Raw genomic sequence first — 18,060 nt, 5'->3', positions numbered from 1 at the left:
GGTTAACATTTTCCTGAGGAGTTCATGGTCACAATCGCTTGTGTCAAGTCTTTTTTCAATACAGCATGATGTTCATTTGGTAAATTGTGGTCTCATTTAGAGTAAAATAGGCCATAAAGCACCGTAGCGTAGATACAGCGTTATTGACAGCTGGTCTGTGCAATAGGTGCATATATGCAGGTGTAGGTGGCCACGCAGTGGACGAGCTCTCACTCAGACCCACCCCCAATTCTACATCCGGTCGCCAAAAACCTGGTCAAAATGGTGTTGAGATCCCGCCAATACACGCACTTGACCAATCAAGACTCAGCTGCCGATCATTACGTTTGACCTTGTTTTTTAGCATCATAACTTCTTATTACCCAAATTTATACTTGAACGTACATCAGTGGGATAAGAGCCACCTAAAATAACAGAGACCGTCTTAAAAGTTTAATTGATGTGTACTTTGACTTTTTAGTTTGGCCAATGTCTGACCTGCTAACATGGAGGAGGCGGGGTTTATGTCATATATTGTAGCCAGCCACCAGGTGGCGACCTAGATGATATGGCTTCACTTTTGGGGAGGGATGCACCGAGATCAAATTGGCCACACTTGGAAACACTTGACCGAATACCGAATAACTGAAGTTTTTCTTTTGTTGTTGTTTTTTTTTTTTTTTTACAGTTTTACAGTTTTATTTTGCAAAATTTTTCACCATTGCATAAATGAAATAGCCTCAATGTGCATTTTACTTTTTTGTCTTGATTTTCAAGGAACACATGTCGCGGGCAGATCAGAAGCTATTTTGCGTCATTCTGACATTTTCAATGTTTCCGCACTGTCGACATGTTGTTGAGCATACCGCATTCCACGCTGGCTGTTTTTTGATTGCGTCTTTAAAAACATTGTTCGGTAAAAATAATTAATTTTTTTCACTTATTTCGGTGACCGAACATTCTGAGGAAGAGAAATCAACATCGCAGCCTCCGGGGGGCGTGATCGCAGGGCTCCCGCCTTCTTGTCTTGCTACTTGTAGTTTTAATTTGGACCGCTGCAACTTCTCCCAATTTCACTTCTAGTGCAGGTGTTGGATGTAATTCCTGTCGGCAAACTGCGCCAGTGTTTGACCGGTGTGATATATTTAGAGTAAAACACTTTCTGGTACCATTTCTGATGTTAAAAATGATGTGAGCTGTTGAACTTTGCAAAAAAAAAGAGTTTTTCTATTTGTTTCCTCCCCGGGAGATTAAACAAAAAAAATCCTCCCCCTCCGTGTGAGGTGTGTAAGCAGGAATGATGGAGTGAGGTTCAGTAGTCTGCTCTTGATGGATTAGTCCCACTTACGTAAAGGCATGTAGATCATCTGAAATCTAGACCATCGGTCAGCACACTGCCACTTGACAAGACAGAGGCACGGAGGCTGGAACTTGATTCTGCCTGATTGATTCTCCGGGCCATCCGTAAAGATCCCCAGCCAGCTCACACACAGCAGAGGAGCAGACTGCTGTAGGATTAAAAGTTTAGTAGCTATGTCATCTGACGGGGACCTCGTGTTTGGTGCTCAGAGGTTTACTATGATCACATTTGACTCAGACTTTTTTTCCTGGGTGTGAATCTGTTGAGGGAACTATTCTGAATAGCTCTGTATGCTTCAAACACACGACTTGTATGTCCACCTGAGCGTCTGCACCGCAAGGCAGGATGGACACAACTTTGAGATGATTTTTATATTATTTTTATATTCATTAATTGTACAAATGGGGATGGTACTTTTCCCAATGCTCTTAGACTTAGACTAACTGGTTCCAAATAACCAAAAAAAGCTACTAAAAGCTACTAAAAGTCAAACATGAACATGGCTCCAGTCAGGTCCGTCCGTCCCACGCTCGTGGGTGCCCAGGGTGAATTTCTTCAGATTTGGGACAAACGTTTAGTTGGAAGCGAGGATGATCTGTTAGAATTTCGTAGACAAAGATCAAAGGAGCTATGGACTCACGAAACACATTTTTTCAGCATCATGAACGAGGGATTTATTTCAAATTTCAAAACGTTGAGTTGATCTGAAAGATGAAGTGATGACGTTTTAGTGGTCAAATCTCTCCAAAACATTTTTGGCCGTAACGCAGTTAATACGCTAATTTTGACAAAATTCCACACAAATATCACGAGGGTAAAGGTCAACCACACTCTGACATCACAATGTTCTTCAACATCAGAACTGTAGAATTGTGAAAAATCAATTGTGATCCTGCTCCCTGCAACTTGACTCGCTGGCATCATCCCAGAATCAACTTTGTGACAAAAGGACCATGGAATCATAAGATAAGACCGTTTCTGAAGATATTCTTACTGTAAATATCGTTTAAAAATAACAACTATTGGAATGGGGATGTTGAGATGAAAATAAGAAGTGATCTGCAGTAAACTCTTGTGAATAGAAACATGATGTTCTTAAAATTAGAAGATTGTCTTGCCATTGTATCGAGGTGTGTAGTGTGTGTCACCCAACAACAAGCACACTTCTCACTGTGGGATTGCACATTTTCACAATCTGGCCCCGTCCTTGATTGTGTTGAGAAAACCTGAAAGTGGATTTTCAAGTCAAATTTGGACCAAACGGAGAATGTTCTGACCTTCTCGTGGCCACACAGTGTCGGAGCCGCTGTCGCGTGGGCTGCTGTTTGATGTGAATTGGACAGTGTGTTACCTGACCGTGTGCAGAGTGCTGTTAGCACCTCCACTCTCTCGGAGGTTCGCAGCAGTTTGGGCGAGCAGCACCCAGGCAGCAGCCGGGGCTGAATTTGTCACAGGCGGTGATCCAGTCGCTCATACCTGACAAATCGGCTCGCTCAGATTGATTGGTTTCCTGTTGTTTAATTCATCAGTGTTTCTTTAGCCTGAAGCAGGTGTGAGAGAGGAAAAAAAAAAAGACTCACACTTCCCGAGCCACCAACATCTCACACATAGTTTATGATGGAGAAAAAATGGCCGGGCGGGGGACGTTGTCAGTAATGGTCTTACCATCCATTACCAGCCACACCTCTGAATTGTCATGCTGTGTGTGGCTGCAGACGAAACACCATCGACATGCTTTTATTAATATCCCAACACGCAGCTCTGCTATTGGCCTTCGCTGGCGATTTGTTAAAAGACGGGGCTTGACATATTTGTACCGTTTCTTTAGCTTTTTTTCTCCCAGAGCTTCAACACCAGGGGATATGTAAATCAATGTCCCCACTCATGTCTCTCCACTTTAAATTATTCTTCTAATGTGAACCATTTGAATCGCCCACCAAAGATAAATCGTCTTCACAAGTATTAAAAGTTTTAACAAAAAACCTGTGATGAATTTTTCCTTTGGGCCTAAATGACTTCATTAGCTGCGTCCAGGGGCGCAGCCTGTGGTGTTACAGGGGTGAACAGGCTGTGCAGAGAGAATGAAAGACACGAGCGTGTGTCCGGCAGTCGGCTTACTGCTGCCTTCAGACGCAACCTGCGAGCTTACGCTTACTGTACAACGACGCGTGAAGGCGTGTACCTAGCAAGCTTACTGTAACATAGCAAAAAACAAAGGGACAATGACAAAAGGCATCACGCGCGTTCCACTCCAGGATTTAATGACTTCTCGAGGAATGGTTGAGGACATGTTGTTGAGCTACTGTCACTACTGTCGACAGGCTAACAAACCCTCCCCTGTCAGTAGACCCTGAGCCTCGTTCCACCAGGGCCTGCAATGAATTTGTCTGTACTGATATGTTTACAGTACATGTCACTAACCCTGTTTGTGTTTTCTATCTCTCCTAGTGTATCTCTGACCCCAGAGCTGCAGGACCCAAACCCCTCATTATTATTGTTATTATTAATATTAATATTAATATCATCACTATATAATGACAACAACATAATTGTATTTTTTAATTATAAGTATCAGTCTGGTAGAGATTACAGCGGTGGTTGTACAACTGTCCTCCTCTCTCTCTTCTCTCCTACTGTCTCCCCTCCAACCCTCTTTCTGCCCACCTCTCCTCTCTTCCTCATTTCTCTCCTCACCCCAACCGGTCCAGACAGAAGCTCCGCCCACAACTGAGTCTGGTTCTGTCAGAGATTTCTTCCTGTTAAAGGAGTTTTTTCTCTCCACCGTTGCCAGGTGCTTTGCTCATTGTGGGATTTGTTGGGTTTTCCCTGTAATATTGTAATATTGACCTCACTATGTAAAGTGCCTTGAGACAATGTATGTTGTGATATGGCGCTATACAAATAGAATTGAATTGAATGGAATTTACTGACAAAATTCAGAAAATTAGGCAAGCAGTCAGTGCCTCCACATCAGTGTGTTGTCCTTGTGTCCACTTAACATCGATTTAATCACCATGACACAATTTTATCTGATCAACCATAAAAACTTGGAGGACATTATACAACATCTAAATTCTTCCTCCTGTTGTCTTGATAGTCTGCCAACAGGCTTTTTCAAAAAAATATGTTTCAGCATGGCCTCAGATCTTCTACATTGTAAACACATCTCTTCTCTCAGGTGTCTTGCCACAAGCCCTGAAACTGCAAGCCACTCTTAAAAAAGAACAATTTGGACACTAATGAACAATTATAGGCCTATGTCAAACCTCCCATTTCTGAGCAAAACCATTGAAAAAGCGGGACAAAAATTATATGTGGAGTTCCCCAAGGCTCCATTCTGGGGGCCGCTTCTGTTCAACATCTACAGTACATGCTCCCACTGGCTCAGATCATGGAAAACAACAACATATGTTAGTGAGTCCTCACTGAGACCAAAAGAGTAGATCATATTACTCCAGTCCTCAGATCTTTACACTGCACTGCTGTCATTTTGATAGGGTCGAAAGAAGTTGTCGTTTGACGTTAAATGTAGCATACAACAACAGCGAACCATAACCAAATGAAACGCAGCATTTAAATGCTTTAAGTGTAAAATCAAAGGAAATATGTGAGATATTACGTCGTTGTCGGTCATCTTTTGAATTCCAGGAGATGCATGCGCAAGCAGTGGACCAATTACCGAGCTCATTCTTATATGGTTCTTGGTACCGTGTTCTCGGTTTACAGACATGCCTCGACTTCTTCCTTGGGTCATACCTTAGTATTCCTTACGATACAGATGAACAAACATACAAATAGCAATGAAAACATAATCTCCTTGGCCGAGGTGAAAATGAGGTATAGCACGCAATAAACGAGGATGTTGACTGACAGTATCATCATTAATATTATAATTTAAACTTTCTTTAGATATGGAGATGATATCATTATCTTGAATTGTTTCGGCCGTGATAATTGTTAAGTGAAACTCTGACATTGCAATAAGCCTAACTTGAACTATTGGTGCTGTGAATGTGAGAGTGAATGGTTGTCCGTCTCTGTGTGTGGCCCTGTGATAGGCTGGCGACCTGTCCAGGGTGTACCCCGCCTCTCGCCCAATGTTAGCTGGGATTGGCTCCAGCGACCCCCCGCGACCCTTAATGGATAAAGCGGTAGACGATGAATGAATGATGAATGAATGAACTATTGGTAACTACCAGGTATCCATGCTGATTTGAGCGCGACCATTCATGAGTGCTGCGTTCGGGTCATCCAAGAGTTTCCACCCCTGACGTTTGTTTGGGGACCCTGCGGATGTGTTGCGTCGCCTTTGGTCGTGCATCTGGGCTGCTCAATTTTAGACGCGAGTATTAATTTGTGTAAGAATAGTTTCCTGTTATGTAACTGGCCGGTTAAATGTGCACACCCACTCCAGTGCGTCAGATGCATAATTAATCTGCCTTTATACCCATAGAGGAAATAAAATCCCCAAAGTAGCTGTGATCTTCCACTTCCACTGCTGCCGGCGTTCCTGTTCCCAGGTCGGGGTATGTTGCATGGCCACTAGTGTAACACCGGTGCTTTGTTGTCCCCTCAGGTTGCTAGATTTCAAATGCATTTTAAAACGCCTGTTGTCATGTGCTGCACCGCTGCTTGGTTAACTTTGCCTTCAGTATAGGCTTGCAGGTATGGCAGCAGGTGGGGGACAAGCTCTATTATGTCTTCTGCTGATTCAATTATTCACTAACAATGCATCTCATTCCCAAGATTTAGGTTGCCAGACCTGCTGTGAAACAAACAGAGGTCATCTCCTGGCACCCTCCCATTTTGTCCTTTCTCTTGGAAAACTCAAACTTCATCATCTAAACGTGTCGTACTCGTTCCAGTGATGTAAGTAGCTGCTTTGTGCCATTTGACAAACATAGTATGCAGAGTAGCTAGCTTTCTTAGTGGTAATTAAAATGACGGGGCAGGCGAGTAAAAAAACTAAAAACTTGAGTTGGTACAAACAATTTGTCCGTTCCCTGATTCCACCATCGCCAGAAAAAACATTATTCAGTATGGAAAAAACAAACATTTCAGGGTATTACAGTATGTTCACTTGTTTTTCCTTCTGCTCAGAACCAACTCTGTTGCACACGCCGCTGCTTCCGATTACACACTGCTGGCACTGCTTGTGCGCAGTCATTAATTATTCAAATCTTTTTGATGAGACTCCAGGATTTAATGTTAATTGGCTTCATGTATTTTTTCTAATCACTAAATATCAAATCTGCCAAAAATTATTTTGTTTTTGGGCGATACCTTTTTTTCCACCCTTTGGATAAATAAGGACTAATATTTTGCAAATAGGCTCCTGTAAGTTTTTTTTTGTGCTTTCATGACAGAAATGAGTGTCATAACCAGCCCCGCCCATATTCTGCTTCTTCTTTTTTTTTTCATCTCTGGAGCTGGATTTGTTGTTCATGTAATAAACTTTTCTCTCTCTCTCAGACCTCACCCTCCTGCCCTTTCTGCTGGTAGAAAGGTTGGCTGGTTTCGCACCATGCTGGTCACACCCATCTGGGCGCCTGTGGCTCAGGAGGTAGGGACGGTCCTTCGCTAACCAGAAGGTCGGCGGTTTGATCCCCCGCTTTTACCTAGTGTGCATGCTGAAGTGTCCTTGGGCAACCCTAAATGGCCTCTCACGGCTCTTCCAGCAGCGCTGTATAATGTGTGTGACTGGGTGAATGTGACTTGTGCTTTGAGTGGTCGATTAGACAAAAAAAGCGATAGATAAATATCGTCCATTCACCCATCTGTAATTTTAGCTGGAGATTTTGCTTGTACATGCATCTGCCCAGTGTGTGTGATCATGTGTGTGCAGACAGAGGTCAGCACCTGCATGGTGTAGGCTACGTCACACTGCATTGTTGCCTCATTAGAAGCAATTCGAGGTGGATGAAGTTGGTTGCGTCTGCAGGCCAATATCCAGTATTCACACAGCTTTGATCACAGATGGCTGGAAAGCTCGTATGTCACCAACACCAGCCAGTTTGAGCTCAGAAAATCAGAGCGAAGCCCGGTTCAAGGTTGAGGCAGGTGAAACTCCAAAGAGAGAATAATTGGCCCTCACTTTGCAATGATATTAATGATACAATTAGAGCGGGCCTTTGGTTTCCTCCGTGGCACGAACAGGTAGTGATAGGTGATACCGGGGGACTTCACTAGTGTCAGTCTGATCCCTCTGATGCCGCGCTGATCCCACAGAAGTGGGAGGCTGGCACACACTTGCTCAGGCTCATTTCCCATGGTGCACCCTGCCTTTGAGCGCTGACCTTGGTTGCGGGCTCCCTTGTGGTGGGAGAAGAGATGGAATACATGTTTGAAAGATCAAAACGGTCCGGGGCTCACCTGTCTCCACAAATACTGGCGCGCTGTTTTCACCGCCCGCGTTCGTTACAGGAGACGATCAGCATCGATTGGGCACCAGCTCTGAGACACAGCTGTGGAGAGGAAAAAATGACACAGTTTACCAGCACTGATATCTGCTGCACTGCACACAGACCGACTCCATGGCGATCACATATATTCAGTCCACAATTTTGGTGGTCAAATGTGGGGAAAAAAGACATCTTCATCTTTCACCTGAAACTTACAAGATATGAAAGAAAAGCAACAGATCATCACACTGAAGCAGCTGTGACCAGCATGTGCTGTGTCTTCTCCCAAAGCATTGTTGAAATGATTCTTCTTTCAACTAAATTGTCATTGACTGATTCATGAATCCCTCTAAAAGCTTTTCTACAATTTATAAAACAATATAAAATAGAAGACAATATTGAAAATAATAACATCAATGTTGAGTGACGCCTGAAATATCTCAGGTAAGTTCAGAGGAAAGTGTAAGTGAAATCAGAAAGACACTGGACATATGGAGCCAGATTTAAACTTGAGCTAACTGTTTGTCTTGTCTGATTGTGAGTTGATGTGTAATTTGCAACAGAGCAAATTGTCTGCTTCCTCCAGACATCTGTGGCACCACACTTTTCTTTTTCTTCTTCCACAATGTCACGCAGTGCTTCTCCCCTTTCTTGGCGAAACATTATCGAGACAAGGTCTTCTTGTGCGAATTAACTTAACTGGAAGTGTCGATGGCCAAAACCAACCAGGGCTTCCGTACTGTCTATTGGCATTGTGTTTTATAAAAGTTGCAGGCCGCATGATACAGACAGAAACACAATGTACCGAATGAATGAAAGCAAGTGTCTGCCTATCTGAGGAAGTTCCAACGAGCGATCAAACATAAACTGCTCTCGACAGAATGGAACCAGACGGTGGACTGTGTGTGGCGTCTAAATGGATAGTGGGGTTGCCACAATAAAATACTATTATTGAGTCTTGAGCAGAGAAATTTGTGGAATCTGATTTTTTGTCACTTCAATCACGTGCTCTCAGGATGCACAGGAGCCAAATACTGTTCTCCACAGACCAGTCACACGTTGAGAGAGAGAGGCATTCAAACCAGAGACATAAGGAGGTGCTGATCGTGTTTATGTATGCAATGATAATAACTTGAGTGCAATGGTGATAGCACTCACTTAAAATAAAAGTAGCTGGTGCAATTACAATATTTTTCTAATGGACGACGATTGCTCGTGTTTTCAGTCGATTAAATCTCGTCATAAAATCACATCTTGCCACAATTTTTCCAGATTGATTGGCACTTCCGCACTTCCACTTCATTTTACAGATCAGTGTACCCTTACAACTGCCCCCCCCCCCCCCACATGATGAAGATAATGTATTTTTTTTTTTTTTACAACAATAAAAGCCGACGAACCAAAAAAAGTATCAAGTCTGTGCAATTTTGCTCCTCATCGTGCCCCAGGAGGTGCGACGGACACTGACGGGCAGCATCCTTTGAAAAACGCTCGGCAAGAAGAACAAGGGAAACGTTCGGATTGTAACAATATACTTTAAGGGTTTGCTTCACTAATACCGAAGCAAAAATCTCTTGGATTTCTGAGCCTGGAATGCAGCAGCTCTCAGGTGGGCCGGGCTCGGCCGGAGAGTCCTCCAGCCATCATCGGAAATTCAGACTCCAGAAAGCTGATGCGTTTATTTATTCAGCCATGTTTACTCAAATTCTCTTTCCCTCCAGGAGATATCGGTGCAGCATCTGTCTGCCTCCGCAGCGCGGAGGGTTACCTGAGGGAGCTGTGAAGCTTCTGTCAAAGCTCCAGCCCTTGTTCTCGTCAGAAGCTTGTGTGGGGCCTTTGCTCGGACCACTGCTGGGAAGACTTCACAATACCTTCCTGTGGCAATCGAGGGGCGCTCTTATCTATTTTGAATGACACGGTCAACCGCCATGAAAGAGCAGCTCAGCCCAGGTGGATATGTCAGAGGTCGCAGGATTCCAGGGAAAGAGGGGGGGAAAGGCGGGAGGACAGGACCAGACAAAGTGAGTTGAGTTACACAGTAGTTGTTGTGAATTTCGGCAAATCCCGAAAAGTGGGTGTGAAGATTGGAAAATCTCCCACGTCTCAACTCCCGTGTTTCCCTAAATCTGCTCTCCAAATCTCACAGCTGACTGAGCTGATTTGAATTAAACCCGTTCCTAGATCCCTCCATGGAGAAGAATCTACATTCAGCTCCGGCGCCGGGTCAATAGCACAAGCACTGTGAAGCGCGAGGCACTGCTGAGACAGAGGGGAAATCTGATTCATGGCCTGGTAATATAAATCTAGAGAAATCTCTGTCAAAGCACCACGGTCGGAATAATTGTTTGCAATGGGAAATCTCAATGGAGTCCTCAGAGCTCGTTCGGAGGCTTTTGAAGTGCGCGCTGACATTGGAGAAACTCAAGGGCGGGGGGGAACGAGGGGGCCTCTCAAACGAAGAAAGGGCCGCGTTCACCTCTGAAATTATAAGCAGCGCTTTCAAGAAGCCGTCAAGTTTGCGAGAGTAAACTGAGGTGTGGGTGGTGGCTGGTGGAGGAGGGGGGGGGGGTGGTCCTTAAAGCGAAAGGAGAGGCCTGAATATCTGCACTTGAGGAGATCATTAAAAATGAAATGGGTTGTGTTTGCAAGGCGAGGTGGTCTGAACTGCGCGGGTTCAGCGGAGGACCTTGTCGCTCCACTTCAACATGTGGGCCGAAAGAAACCTGAGCGGGGAAGCCGAGGAGAGAAACATTCCTCCCTTCTCAAGCACGTCAGAGCAGCGAGGAGAGTAATTCTGGGAAATATTAACAACCCTTTGATTTATCATGTCTATTATGTCTTTGTGCTCAAGGTCCCCCTGCCGCCGCCACCACAGCATGCAACACACGACGTATGATGCTGAGTGCCGGTTGTGGTCAGGGAGCCTGCTCTGGAGCCCTGCACCCGCTGGGAGCAACAGTTGGGGGGCTGCTTAGAACCTGGATTGGCCTTAAGCACCACAAACAGGAAAGCTGCTCTTGCAGGATTTCTCTCTTCAACTAGTTCCACGACAGGATCCGGCGGCGCAGTAACCAACCTGTGTCCTAATTCACACTGAGAGACTCTTCCAAAGCCGCGCCACTGTGAGATGACATATTTGACCTGCCCGTCTATTTGTTATTATCGTGTCCTAACATTGACTTGGTTGGAAGACAAATCCACAGAATTTCCAACAATCAAGTGTGATTTTAACATGGTACAGTGCCGGCATAAAAGTTGCATCTTCATTGTCCACTTCATGACGTCATGACAATGCCTCCAGAGCAAAAACTGTAAAGTATTTCTGCATTTCTTTGCAGCACATGTTTTCTTTCCCATCAAGATACCTTTTTATATTTACTCAGAATAAGCAAAACTCAGAATAAAGCAGGCTCAAGTTCAAAATTGCCCTGAAGGGGCTGCCAGAAGAACTGCCGCTAACATTTGCTCAAGTTGTATCTCTGATCACTTCGGATCCTGATGCACTGTGAGATTATGTCGGGATGTTGGCTATTTTTATTTTTTTTAACAAGGAGCTGAATTATTTACAGAGTTCTCCTCCTCTTCAGAACAAACAGACCAGCTAATAAAACCTGGCACAGTCTCTGAGGAGCTGCGAGCCGAGCTGCTGCTAATGTTTGCTCAGCCTGTTTCCCTGATAATCAGGGTCCAACGACTAAAATCTTCAATCCGGTTGAAATATTTGGTTAAAAACCAACAAGATTTTTAAAAAGTGTATCATAAAAATGTATCTTAAAGCCCCAGTGTGTATTTTTAGTAATTTTCTGGCGGCATCTGGTGGTAAATTTGCAAACCGCAACCAACTGAGCACTGACAGGGGACACTTTATGCAGCGCACCGCCGATTCCATTTCCGGTTTCCGGCAGCGTCTGAAAATTCAACGCAAATGCGACGTTTTCTGGAGCGTTTAGTTCAACAACCGTTTTCAACACAACGTAACAAACATGGAGACTCACACGGAGGTCGGTTCCACCTCATGGAACTATATTTAACTCAATCAGAGTTGATTATACATATATGAACACATAGTTATGGACAATATTTTCAATTTCTGTGAATAAGTTCTTCTCAATTTTACAAACTGCAGCTTTAAAAATGGATTCAAAGTCAATTTTGACTCTTCCGGCAGATGCTACTGATAGCTGACCAATCGAAACGGGCCGTTACTTTGATTAAAATGACAGGTTCCTCTCACTTTGAAAATGACTGGAAACATTTGCAATAACCTAAGACATTTTTTAGACATTTTAATGGGGAAAATGTATAAATTAATTCATTAAAACCTTTTGACACCATTCCAAACGAGTATTATTTTTACAGCTCAAGTTTGAATGCATAATTTATAGCCTTTCAGAAAATTCACTTTGTTTCTTTCTGAGAGTGACATGAGCAGGGCTGCTGCTAACGATTATTTTAATCTGTCAATTATTTTCTCAATTAATCGATTAGCTGTTTGGTCCATAAAATGTCATAAAATGGTGAAAAATGTCGACCGTGTTTCCCCAAACCCCAAGATGATGTTTTCTTTGGTCCACACACAGAGGAGCAAAGAAACCAGAAGATATTCACATTTAAGAAGCTGAAATCAGATAGTTTTGACTTTTATTTCATTAAGAACTACTTGAACCGATTAATCGATTATCGAAACAGTTGGCGACTAATTTAGTAATTGATTACTTATCGATTAATCGATTAACTGTTGCAGCTCTAGACATGAGAAATCAGTCCCACAGCTGGAGTCACGCCGTGGTTAAGCTTGACTTAAAGACTGGAAGCAGGGGGAGACAGCTGGCCTGGCTCAGTCCAAAGTCCAGACACACTGTGCCATTGTTTAAATTTCCTGCAAAGGCAAATCAAGTCCATTTTGCATTTCTTCTTCCATTGATGACGGCTGCTGGTAGGAGCATGAGAGGAATCTGTCTGAGGTCCTTTCTTTCTCGCCACACTTTACCTCGAGTGCAAAGTGGAGGATGCTGCAGCCGATCACCTCCCCTTTTGGTAACGTAAGTATTGTGGACAAAGAGACCATATTACAGTACATCATATTCACAATGTATGGGGATGGGTCTGCACATGCGGCGGACAGCAGTGACATTAAAACACGTATCACGCATCATCTACATGCAGTCACCTCATCAGCTGCAATGTATCTTTTTCCTGAAACAATGCATCGCCCCCCACCACATATTTTGCTAGTTTATTGTAATATGCATTTACGAATTATAAATGCTATCACTTAAATAGGCACAAAAAAAATTGTTTTCATCGAATAATGTTTTGTTGCAGCTGTATGGAGAATAAACAACGAGCAAATCCTACAAAGAGACAAAGCCTTGTAGAAAACAGAGGGGGGAAAAAACTGTCATGAAAGACACACAAGTCTTAGAATTTCAAAACACAAAGCGCACAACTTGTGATTAAACAAATCCACCCCGCAGATTGAATCTGTTGGGGGAATACAAGAGGAAACTTTTTCTAATCAATCACAGCTATGACAGAATTGTCACAGTTGAAGTCTGCGGCGGGAGTGAACGAGGGTCTCCGAACGAGGGTCTCCGAACGAGGGTCGCCGAACGAGTTTCCCCGAACGAGGGTCCCCGAACGAGGGTCCCCGAACGAGGGTCTCCGAACGAGGGTCTCCGAACGAGGGTCGCCGAACGAGTTTCCCCGAACGAGGGTCCCCGAACGAGGGCCCCCGAACGAGGGCCCCCGAACGAGGGTCCCCGAACGAGGGTCCCCGAACGAGGGCCCCCGAACGAGGGTCCCCGAACAAGGGTCCCCGAACGAGTAAATAAAACGCGCTGCTTCACTGTGCCTCTGCGGGTCCATTGGGCGGCCCTGCTGATCAAAAGGAAATTGGCTTTGATTGATCAATCGATATCCCCGTGGCCTCTGTCCCGTCCATTGATCTGCCGACTGTATGAAGGTCAGCGTTGGGCTCGGCAGCATGTGGAATGCTCCGCCGTGTCTTTAACAGTGACCTGCTCACACATAAAACTCCACCCTCATTGATTTTCATTACATTTGCTTTCTCTAAAATGTTCTTCTGTTGTAGAGGTTATCCGTACCGAGGAACGCTCCGCAGGTCAACCACAGCCGCGTGACTCGTAGGACCTAGCAATGTACTTTGTGAGAAAACTAATATGGATACGCTGTCTAGTTTTTCCTCAAGTGTTCAGCTATGCTCACCGGGTCATTTTGAAACCAGGCTCGTGGGGAAACATATTCCTTCACAGCAGCAATGTGTCCAAAAAACTGAAACTGAGGAAACTGACATGTTTAGAATTACAGTCCTTTATTCATTTTACAAGGACACCAGACTTTGAATTGATAAGGTACAGATTGCTATATTTATGTAATTATCTTTTTTTCATTTCGCCACACTGACACTTTTTTAACCTTCATTCATTCATCAAGATTATGTATTTATACAACAAATGTTCGGAACAAATGTAATGTAACAAATCAACATCATGAGGAAAAGGAGTCAAATTCCTTATATGTTAACACATGCTTGGCCAATGAAGCTGATTCGGATTCTGATATCAGAAAACATTGAAAACATTGTATGAATTTGCAAAAGGTCTGCTGATATTGATGTTGTGTGGTGATGTGGCATTTTTAGGAATCTCAAACCAGTTGGTTAAGGTTAGGGAAAGAGTGAAAGATATTGAGGCTACTCGAAGTAAAGACAATTTGGGCTTCAAATTTTTATTTTTAAAATATGTAATCAATTAACATAACTAGCGGAATAACTATAATAAATTGAAAATAAAGGGCACGTTCTACAGTGTCTTTGGGGAACAGAATTCGTTGCGCACTTTACGGACTCAGCACCTTGACAAGGAAGTGTTTTGTGCGTTGTGGCTGAAATATTAAACAAATCAATACAGACCGAAGCAGGAGATAGTTAAATATAGAAAGAGTCAACACATTCTGAGACTATTGTTTTTCCTGAACCTTAACCAAAGTGTTCAGGAGCCTAAACCCAACCACACAGGGACCATGATGAATCCCTTTCCAGATTTGAAAGTATTGTGCTCTACCACTCTTCACCCACAGCCCGACTACCAATTCACTAAGCCTCGTCTCCATCGTGGCAGATAAACTACACATGTTGATAGTACAATTACTGTTAGAGGAAGAGTAGCTCGTAACATCAGACACATTGAGCAAGACAGGTGAGAAGCCATCGCTAGCTGCTAAAGCTAACATGCTAAAATAATGTAGCCGGTGGATATGAATAGCATGTGAACAACTGCGAATTAGCGAGAAATTTGGAAAAAAAGAGGGAGAGAGCGATTATCGTTTTGGCAAAACAAGTGTGTGTGCAATAAGCCTCCGCCTAAGAGAATAGCAAAGTGAAACTGAGTCAAAGCAGCACAAACGACACAAACACTCACAAACCGGAAGTGATGCGCTTACGACAACACGTGGCCGGTCAGTTGTGTTCATTTGTGAGCTTCAGCGGTGCTAATAGGCCCAAGTTTGAACCAGCAGCGACGTCACCCGTTGGTTTTGTCAACTGTCGTTTTGAAGCCTCATGTTTTTAGCATTTTGACAAACACCATCTTCATTGTTTTGTGTGCCCACCTACACCTGCAACCACACACCCCTCCAATGCATAGGCCACCGTGCTCTATCATCTAATCTACTGAATGAACATCATGCTGTATTTGAGAAGACTGTAATCTGTAGCGGCTCCTCAGGAATATGTTTACTGTCTTAGTAAATGAAGTAAGGAGTAAGTAAGAGTCATTTTCTCATAGATTTCTATAGAAATGGACTTCTTTTTGCAATTACTGGAGTCGCCCTCTGCTGTTCATTCCAAAGAATACAGGTTCCAGGCACTTCTGCATTGGCCTCATTTTTATGGATCCGGTAAGTACGTCCATTTTTATATACAGTCTTTGGTTTCAACTTTGGATACAGCCAAGTAACCCCTGAGCTCACTCTTTAGTTAAAACCACATACTACGTATATCCAGCCTCACCCTCACACAGAGAGAGAGTAAGTGTACATGCTTAAATGCTAAAAAACATCCAACGTAGGGGTGAGCGATCTGCCGATCGTATATCGAATCGATCTTAAATTGGCATATGATCAAATTTTTTATGATATGATTTTTTTTAAAAATTACGTTTCTGCCAAGCTCTGGCGATCGAGGATACCGTAGTAACTCTAAAACAAGACAGACTTGTTAGATTAAAATGAGCGCGCATTCATTAAAACCAACAGATATTCATTTTTGAATGGAATGTACCAGCGAGAGAGTGAACCAGTCGAAAAGTCTGGTTGTAATTTGCAAAATCGATGGAGACAACGCTCGTTGCCACAAGTGTAACAAATGTAAAGGCGGTAACACGAGCGATCTGTCAAAACATTTAGTGAAAGTGAAAGTATACTCTAATTCTGCTGGTCCAAGTCAAAGACCGGATCTGTTATTTTTTTTAAATACATTTTATTAGTTTTTGTCTTTTTGACATATGCGCTGACTCTTTTTCTTTTCACTCATTCCCTTTTCGCTCACTTTTTTTTTGATAGCCTAGATGGTGAGAAAAATCGTGATTGAGATTGTAGATCATGATTCTAGATCGCCCATCCCTTCTCCAGAGCATCTAAATGCACTGAATGTTACATTCAGGGTGATTGTAGAAAACACTATCCATTGGTTACACCGCTAGTGTTGGTGAAAGCAGAACTCTAGAAGCCATCTGGAGAAGTTTCTCCTTTCTCCCGAATAACAGATTCTTTTAGACCCTGCAGGGGTGATCACCAGACAGTTTATCTCATCTCAGTGCTGCAAGGTTCCATTTTCAAAGGCGCGTCTCCACGGCGCTCTTTGGTGGCATCGTTGTTTTTCATGCGGTCCCCACTCTTTCGAAAAAATGCAAATGAGCGTAATTTCAAATGACAACAAAAGTAAACTTCTTCTCTGAGTTGTGTGTGCCAGGTTCCCAGTGGGGGACAGGGAGCCGAGAAAAACCCTGCTCTAATTCTGTCATTGTCAAACTTTGACATAAGCGATTGTTCAGTTGCCTTTGTTGAGTGATACAGTGGGTAACAGGGTCCCAAGTCCTCCATGTTAATTTTTTTAAAGAAAAGCACAAGACATGTATTCCTTGAAGAAATGTTTGCCGCTGCTTATGCTAAATATTATAACATTCCGGCAGTGATGTCTTTTGTTTTTGCCTTTTTATCTCCTCTTATCCACAGGAGGCCTTTACCTTTGCCACTGAGCCTCATAACAGCGTCTCAGAAATAATTTAAGTAGCCCCCTTAAAAAAAAATACACTAAGACAAGTCAGAAGAATTCAGATTCAAGATCAAAGTGTGCAGTTTCTCTGCGGCTACAGCGAAGGCTGACTTCCTCCAGCTTCCTCTCCGACAGTACATGATGATCAAGTGTGCTGTTTTGTTAAAAGGATCCTGTCCTGGATTCCCAAGATCTACCCGCAGTGTCTGCATATTAATCAGCATGTGTGTGAAAGAGCAAATTAAGTATCAAGTCGAATGATGACAGAAGCCGCACGGTGAGCATATTGTGTTTTGCCACAGCTCTGGAGCGGGTTTTTGTGGCGCTGTGAAAATGTTAATACAATGTCCCCAATTACCATTCGAATTCCTGTAACCCCATTTTGTTTTAAATCCATACGAGCTTGACCCTGAGGCTTGAGGCCAGGTGAGGAATGTGCACACCGTTCACTCTGCATGGATTTATGGAGTCCTGCTATTATGCACAGAAAAGTTTCTCAGACTCAGTTTCTCGTTTTCTGTTTTTTTTTTTTCTTCTTCTTCTCCTGACACATAAATCTAGGGGAGAAATTTCACGGAGAAGAAGTTCTTTTAATTTCATCAGCACTCCTGACTGACAAGCATCATTATGGATAAAATTATCTCGGTAATTATCCTGCCCAAAGGAGATTTATATCCCTTTGTGAGGGGCTGAGAGGGGAACGCATGGGATGTCGAGCCGTGGTTACATGGCCCTCTGCAGCGTGCGGAGAAAAGGGCTTTGTTAAAATAGCGCCTTAATGAGGCGCAACCACTCCCGCTGCACGCAGGAGCCCGGCCTGGCCTGACCACCCGATGTGCACCGCTTTTGTTCAATCATCCCCATTTGTGAAGGAAACCGGGCGACACTGATAGACACATTAATGTTAGCTAGTTTTCTTTTAGCAAGAATGTGATGTTAATGGTGAAAATATCATTTGAGGTCACTGAAATTATTCTGTCCTACTGTAGCTCCTAAGGTGCGATGTTACCTTGGTTCCCAAACTT

This window comes from Scophthalmus maximus, chromosome 2 (assembly GCF_022379125.1).
Source record: "Scophthalmus maximus strain ysfricsl-2021 chromosome 2, ASM2237912v1, whole genome shotgun sequence".
NCBI lineage: Eukaryota > Metazoa > Chordata > Actinopteri > Pleuronectiformes > Scophthalmidae > Scophthalmus > Scophthalmus maximus.
This window is presented reverse-complemented; position numbering follows the sequence as displayed.